The sequence below is a fragment of the Triturus cristatus genome, chromosome 10, assembly GCF_964204655.1.
Source record: "Triturus cristatus chromosome 10, aTriCri1.1, whole genome shotgun sequence".
NCBI lineage: Eukaryota > Metazoa > Chordata > Amphibia > Caudata > Salamandridae > Triturus > Triturus cristatus.
The window spans coordinates 154,923,700-154,931,927 of NC_140593.1; the positions used below are offsets into that span (position 1 = coordinate 154,923,700).

General features: G+C 53.9%; 1 non-coding gene across 1 annotated transcript; it reads right to left on the bottom strand.

Annotated features, from left to right (window-relative positions):
- Positions 1-2,986: 2,986 nt before the first annotated feature.
- On the bottom strand, positions 2,987-3,059 carry TRNAI-GAU (transfer RNA isoleucine (anticodon GAU)). The gene has a single exon. It is a non-coding gene; the product is annotated as a tRNA-Ile (tRNA).
- Between the last annotated feature and the right edge of the window lie 5,169 nt (positions 3,060-8,228).

The following is an 8,228-nucleotide window of genomic DNA, read 5'->3' on the forward strand; positions in this document are numbered from 1 at the left end:
CTTCTTCTCCCTGGTGGGGCGGCACATGTGTTCCACCCAAAGCTGAATTTCCTTCTGGTCCCACCCCAGGTCCGGGCATATGGCCATTCTTTTTCTGAAATCCTGGTCATAGTAGAACCACCCTAAACCCTCAGAGAGCCTCGCCTCCTCTTGTATAGTGCTGGCATACTGCATTAGAGCCTCACTCTGGTCGGGAAATTTCTGCACTATGACAGCTGCCAATATATTGAATGCAGACGTCCAATTTTCGATCGTCTTGTCCGGCCATCGCTGGTACCTGACCCTCTCCTCTTCCTTGCGCCCCATCTTTCTCGTCTCCACCCCAGCAGACCCATGCATAAGTAATGTCAGGATGTCTATATACTCCCTCCTCCAGATCCCTTCTTTTGCGGCCTGCGGCACCAACCACGCCAGGGAGCAGCGGCCCGATGCCAGCGGTGCTTGGGTAACGAGGGGCTTCGGGACCTGAGCTACACCCTCCCCTCCAGACGCCGCCACACCTGTTGCTATGGCGGGCGCAGCCTCAGCAGCAGCCGGGATGGAGGGAGTGGCAATCGCCTGTGCGGGTGGAGGGGGCGCCAGTGCGCCGGCCGGGGGGGTACTTGCCGCCATACTTGTGGAGGGGCCAGCATCCCCTGGTGTTGACAACCCCAAGGCTCCCCCCAGCTCACCATTGCGTCGTTCAACCGTTGTACTCTGCCCAGCCCAGACTTGTAGCACGGGCGCCTGGGCAGGTGCGGGGGCCGGGGCTGGGGGCAACTGTGGCGGTGCGGCCAGCGCGTCGAGGCGGCTCTGGAAAACAGACATGAGGCCAAGCATCTGGTCCATGGCTTTGCCCATCTGGGCCAAGTCAGTTAGTCCTGTGGCAGAATCGTGTACCGGCGTTGTTGCGACTGCCGGGAGGCCGGAACGTGTTGCGGTCGCCTGCCGCTTCCTGGCCGGCTGGGCCTCTGGCATGTCTTTTGATGTGGGCTTACGCACCCTGGTGGACCTCCAGGGCTCTGACCCGGATAAGCCTGGGGCGCCCTCGGAGGGGGGGGGGGTTACGACAACGCCCGAATCCTCCACCCTGCGGCCCTCCAGAAAACCTTGGGCCCACGCCGTGCCCTTCTCTCGGGCGAACGCCATAAAGTCCGCCCAAACCCCTTCCTGTGGTGCGCTCGACTGCGTCTCCTCGACCGACGTTTCTTGGGAGAACAGTGGACCCGGTGTCCCGATATTCTCCATGGCGGGTGGGATACTCCGACAGTACAGCTATGCGCGTCCCTTAGCGCCTTCGCCTCCGGTCCTAGCCCTAAACTCGCGGGCGGTCCCTCACCGAATCTGCAATTGGGAAAGGAGCGGAGTTAGTACATTGGACAAGCATCTCACTTACACACAGAAGCTTGGCAGTTACAGTGAATAGGCCTCCGGCCATGGGAAGTGATGCATTAGTTATCCCTAACCCCACCGCTAGTACCCGATACGCACGGCTTGTCCTATGGCCATGCGCATCGCAAAAATTACCCTCTCAGGGTACATGGCTAAACACATCCGTGCGTGACCCGCACACCGCATCAGGTCTGGCGGCAACCTTCAGGGCGGAGACAGTCATGCATCTACTTACACTGCCCCTAGGGTCACTTGCATGTGTAAATACAGCGCCAAAGCGTGTTATCCTGCCTTACAGGACTGCACTGCATGTAGTTAATTGATGACCAGCACCACGATGAGAAAACACATCTGGAAAGAGGAGGGAACTCAGGCCTAAAGCCTTAGAGCTCTATTATTTCGCGTCTTCAGCCTGTGATTCTTGACAAATCACCCAATCCCCAAGTGCCAGAACGAGTGATGTAAACACGGTGCCATGCAAAGCGCTCCAATACCATCCGTTCCTGCTCGCGCTATATAAATATACAACAAAACAAAATAACACTGTGCATTCCTGAAACGCGCCGCAACAATGTCATTCAAGCTATACGGCCCTGACGCTTGAGGAAACCCTGCAGCGAGACTTTCCCGGTAACAAGCCAGGTCATGTGAAAGTTGCCCTTGCTGCACTTGATGCGTAAAAAAGGTGGAAGCGGGAAAAAAGTAGCGCTACAACCGTAACACGCTCTGCAGTGTTCCGTAACCAGACCAAGTGCCCCCCGCCCACCTGCGACCTACGTACGCCAAAGTTTATCAGAACCACTCCGCTCAAAGAACAAGGCGGAGGCTGGTTGGAGTGGCTGAAGCTGATCGCTTTACGGCGGGCACAAACCATGAGAAAGGCGGGTTTGCCCCCCGGTCCAATCATTCAGTTTGCTCATACCTGGCAGCCATCTTAACATTGCTACCTAATTGCACACAGGGCATGGCAGTGTGACGAAAAAACCTTGTGAACGCAACCCTCTTCATTATGAATCGATGTCCGCCAATTAACATTGCTAACGTCTCGGAAATACCATACGATTAATTCCCTGTATACAGCTTCGGTGCTCCGAAAGAAAGCTCGGTACTGAAGGCGTGCCGTATATACCGAAAGGGCGCGCTCCCCTCTTTGCTGCGTCCTCCTTGTGTTTAGTGCGTCTACCGCTGACCACCAGGAATTACGGATTATACATCGCCATACAGCGATGACGCGCAGGGTGGGCGTAACTTAGTGCGCTGGTGGGCCGGGCGCCGAGTCCCCGCTAGACCCTCTGCCTACACCGGCTGATTGCGCTTGCTTGGTTATTGCCGCTGTGGGGACCAGGCTGCCGTCGCCACAATGGCCGGAGGGCTGGCCCGCACGGGCATTCACTACCTGCAGAGCACGGACTCAGTGACTAATTTATGCGGTATGGGTCCGGTTGTCGGGGCGGCTTCTGGTGGTGCGCCAACAGGACGGTATGCTGCCGGGTACCGCCGTCTGACAGAGCATGCGTGTGTCTGCCCCCCCCGAGCACAGCCCTACAAAGTCGCCATACCCGCTACACTCGGGCCCTCAACGTGAAGGGGGGGGGGGGGGGGGGGGAATGGCATCTGCCGAAACCCGGGATGGAACCAGGGACCTTTAGATCATCAGTCGAACGCTCTCCCCACTGGGCCATTCCGGCTGCTGAACCTGGCGGTTCGAAAAAGGGGGGGGGGGGGAAAGCCCCGATTCCGCTGCGTTTCGCCAAAACAACTTGTAGGCAGAATTGGAAACCATACCGTCGAACCGGGCACCAACGTGCCCTATGCCTGCAAGCCTCATCTCCTAGGGCGCCAAATAACTCCCAATGCGCGACGGCCACGCCGATCCCAACCCCAAATGGTCGCGTGATCGATGGGGGCAAAACCCAGGCGCTTGAACCAGGCGCGCGCCGCAACACGCGTTGCACTTAAATAATCATACCCCCCAGGCCCTACCCTCCACTCAGCACAAAGGCCGGGCGTGGATGCACGCTTGCACGCGGGACGGGCCGGCACTCGGGTCTGTACCTTCCGTGTCCTACCCCGTCACAGCCCCACGACAAATGCCCCCCCGTCCCACACAACACCCGCTTTGCCCCGCTGGGGCGCGGACCACGGCTTGCGCCCCCCACACCCATGGCCTCCCGGGCCACAGGGCCCTGTACACCTGGTCATGCCCAGGGACAGGGCCGGGGTGGGAGAGGACAGCAAGACTCACCGGACGTATAGGAGTTCGGAAGCACGACGTCGCCGGAGGGGGGGGGGGGGCGGCCTCAATCAGGTACCGGGGTGTGACGGTCGGGATAACGCGTCGGGATAACACGTGTCCAGACTGGAGCGGCGCGCAGGGAACAGAGGAGGAACTGGGCGAGAGGGCCTCCTAAGTATAGGGGGCAAGCCGCGCCCCCCGCCCCCAACGGCCCGCCTCCAGCTCCACACTATTGGGGGTCATAACCCTAGTGGGCGTAGCCTCGCGCGCGAGGCAGCAAGGGGGAAGGCTCCGACGGGCGGCCACTAGAATGCTGCCCTGCTGATGTCCCACTGCTTGGGACGCGGGCAGCGGCAGAATCACGGGGTGGTGAATAGACGCTGAGATCCACACCTGGTTCCCCAGTCTCACCGCTGTGGCAGCGTTAGGTCACATCTTCTCGGTACTTCAGGAGCTGACAAGTGTTACACAAACCTAACTCTAACATGGGTTACAGCTGGGAAGTGTTTCACATTTTACACAGACTGCCCTGCTGAGCCGGGTGTCATGTGTCCCCCGTATATATTGACATGTGTGTAGTTTGTCGTGCTCACAGTCAGAGCCAGGGCTGCGATGGGCACAATGAATAATTAGCTAATGTCTTGGATCTGCACTTTCTTCTGAAAATGACTTGGGCCCCATCACCATTTGCTGAGTCAGACTCTATGTATTGTCACATGTTTGGAAAAGAGGAAAACAAACTTTGCAGTTTTTCACCAATGAGTCCTGCCCATCTTCGAACCCCTGACGTCACTCTTCGTGTCTGAAGCCTGTATCGGAAGTCTCATGCGGAGACTGTAAATGTCCCGCCCAATGCATTCTGGGCCTCATTTACAATCTTTTGTTGTAGGGCAGCGCTGCAAGCCATCCTGCTGCACTGCCCTACAGCAAAAGAAAAGTGCAGGAATGCACCAACCAGATACGGCGCATTCCCTCGTTCCCCACCCTGGAGCTCCATTGGCTGCCATGCGCCAACACAGGCACCCTTGCACAAACCATGGTCACAGGCACCCTTGCACCAACCATGGTCACAGACAACCTTGCAACAACCCTGGTCACAGGCCCCCTTGCACCAACCATGGTCACAGGCACCCTTGCACCAACCATAGTCACAGGCACCCTTGCACCAACCATGGTCACAGGCACCCTTGCACCAACCATGGTCACAGCACCCTTGCACCAACCATGGTCACAGCACCCTTGCACCAACCATGGTCACAGGCACCCTTGCACCAACAGTGGTCACAGGCACCCTTGCACCAACCATAGTCACAGCCACCCTTGCACCAACCATGGTCACAGGCACCCTTGCACCAACCATGGTCACAGGCATCCTTGCACCAACCATGGTCACAGGCCCCCTTGCACCAACCATGGTTACAGGCACCCTTGCATCAACCATGGTCACAGGCACCCTTGCACCAACCATGGTCACAGGCCCCCTTGCACCAACCATGGTCAGAGGCACCCTTGCACCAACCATAGTCACAGACACTCTTGCACCAACCATGGTCACAGACACCCTTGCACCAACCATGGTCACAGGCACCCTTGCACCAACCATGGCCACAGGCCCCCTTGCACCAACCATGGTCACAGGCACCCTTGCACCAACCATGGTGCAAGGATGTCTGCCTTTTGCAGTTTTTTTCTTCTGAAAAAGTATTGTCAGCTAGGGAACTCAGTCACTGCACCACCTAAAGTAATCACAAATGCAAGACTGCATAGACATTGGTCACCTCAAATGGTCCCCTTCCAGATGGTCATACATGAATCATTTAGAAACACACAAAATGAGAGGCAAATGAAAACACAAAGTCACATCCATATTTCTGAAGAATGCAATGAGTCGGTTTATGCCTCATTTTCCTTTTATTTCTTTTCTTTCTTCTTAAAGACAAAAAAACATACGCAGCCATCGCGTTTCGCCCAACACATGGGCTTCTTCTGGGCAGTGTGATTCTAGCAAAAGTAGTGCAATAGATGAATGACGGCGTCCTACCGAAGTTTTACATCATTCATTCCACACTAATTGCTCGACCCTCGAAGCTCGAAAAAGTCAGCAAATCTTGGGTGTCCAGAAAATCATGATTCCTTCAGAGTGATCCTTGTTTCTAGTGTAGTTAATATTTAAAGCAATACACCATGTTTGGCAGAGCAGTCTGACCTGCCTCATCAATGTCCACGAACAGGAACAAAATGTATATTAAATATATAGCGTGAACCCTACACAAAGGTATTGGTAAACCTCTGGACACTCCCACGCCAGGTGCATAAGCCCAGCCTGAGTCCTGTTACATCTAGGGCATTCATGGAGATGAGTCAGATCTATGCAATGGAGCCTCACAGGGTTATGTACTCCCGCTGCAGAAAGTTATAATGCAACAGTTTAAGGCGCGCATTGCAGGATACTTTACATGTTAATGTACATGCCCTGACCCAGCTTTTTTCTGGGAATAGAGATTGTAGCTCCTCGTTCCATGCGTTCAATTTCTTAAGGGCTAGGGATCCCGAATCTGCTGTGATAGCTTTATATAGCAGTGATACAAGCCTGTGTCCACTACCGAATGTAAGCAATGCGTCCAGGGTCTCAGTCGTCTGAGGCATGTTCAGATAAGTGGACCACGTAACCCTGACCAGTTCCACTAGCCCACGTTTTGGAGACACTGCCCCTGTCCCAGATTGAACACTTCGGATGCCTGTTCAAATGTAATGAAGGTGTGGTTTATGCAAAATTCTGCCAGGACCACACATCTGCCCTCACTCCAAGCCTGGAAGGACATATTCTCTACCATTGTTCGCACTGGGGCCAATTGCCAAATGTTCAACTCACAGTGAAACGGCGCCTGCCCGAGTCCCCGTTCCACAAACTTTTGCCATATAAAATGCTGTTTGTTTGACGACGTATGATAGATCTGCACCTGCACCTGCACCTGCCCCCTCCATCAATATAATGGGCAGGTTCTCTGGCTGCACTTGACCGATGAGTAGGTGCTTCTCCCCATTTTCACCCTCATCTAACCACCGCGCTGTGAGTTGAAGGTGTGCTGCAAAGTAATAGAGGTCCAACCTGGGCGCCTCCAACCCCCCTCTTCGTAGCGTTTGGAGAGGACCTGTAGTGGAACTCTGCTACGTTTCCCTGACCAAAAAAGGGATATCAAGATTGATTTCAATTGTCTGGATACCTTTATGGGGATACTGCACAACTAATTTTGCAGGGCGTACAGACATCACGGCATCTGCTCATTAAGGACAGTGGCAGCGTGTTCCAGAATGCTACTGAATACTTTGGAGACCCAAGTACCTTAGTCATGTTCAATTGGAGCACTTGTGTATCCCCGTGTGGTACCTGTATTCCTAGATACGGGAAGTGGTCTGTCTCCCATCTCAACCCTCTGTGCTCTGTACCTTCAGCTCTGCAAGCGGGAACACCAAAAACTTTTGCCTGTTGAGAAGCAAGCCCAAATATACTGCAGTGATCCAACAGCTGCAGGAGTTTCGGAATCGCCTTACGAGGGGATGCAACACAAATCAGTCCATCATCCGCATATGGTGAGACAAGGTGAGTACCATTCCCTATAGGTATTCCCCAGCGGTCAAGATCTCATCTGGCCCACACCACCATGGGCTCTATCGCCAGAGCAAAGAGCAATGTGGACAGGGGGCATCCCTACCACGTGCCTCGCCCCAGTGACCACTGCCAGCTCTAGTCTGCCCCACTCAGACCCTGACACTTGGTTCTGTAAACAGTGTTCTAACCCACTTACAATAGTGTGGCCTGAACCCCGATATTCTCAGTACCTCCAGCAGGTATCCCCAGTCCACTGTATTGAATGCTTTTTCAAGATCGATGAAAACCAGTGCCATCTCCTCGGTGGCTGCCTGTGTCTCGTGCATTATGTGTGCTAAGCGCCGAATGTTCAAGGACGTGCTACGGCCCGGGATGAATCCACACTGATCCTCGTGAGCCAGATACCCCATATGTGGGCTCAGCCTTTTGGCCAGCACCTTGCATAACATTTTCACGTCAGTGTTTATCATCCTAAGTGGCTGGTGCGCTGCAGGGTCCTGACTGTCTCTGCCGGTTTAGGGAGCATACAAATTTCACCCTACAAAGAGCATCTTTAAGAGATTACTTGGTGCATAGGTCTGAAGGGCACCTTATTTACAGAGCTTATTTCTCCTTCTTGGCTATAAACAAAATGTATGTTGAGTCCTACCTATACCTAGTGCTGGTTGAAAGCTTTGTTTTTAGTACCCAGTAGCAAATCATAAAAAAATGTAAAAACGTCTCAAGAACTTACAACTGACCAGTTCGAGTAGTTTTGGGTGGTTTGTGGGGCTCTCATCAGGGAAATGAGGCCCAGTGGGGACTGAATAAAGCACAATATATCCCCGGTTTGTGAATTATTTGGGCAGCTCTTGGGGTTCTCATTTTGCCTGGGAGTATTGCATGCCTCACAGTCACCCACAGAACAAATTTGGATGTACCTTTGTAGAACAATTTTGCTCCACAAGAAAATAAAAAAAAAATGTGGATTTCTCACAGATCAAATCTGGGTTTTTTGCAGAACACTTTTGC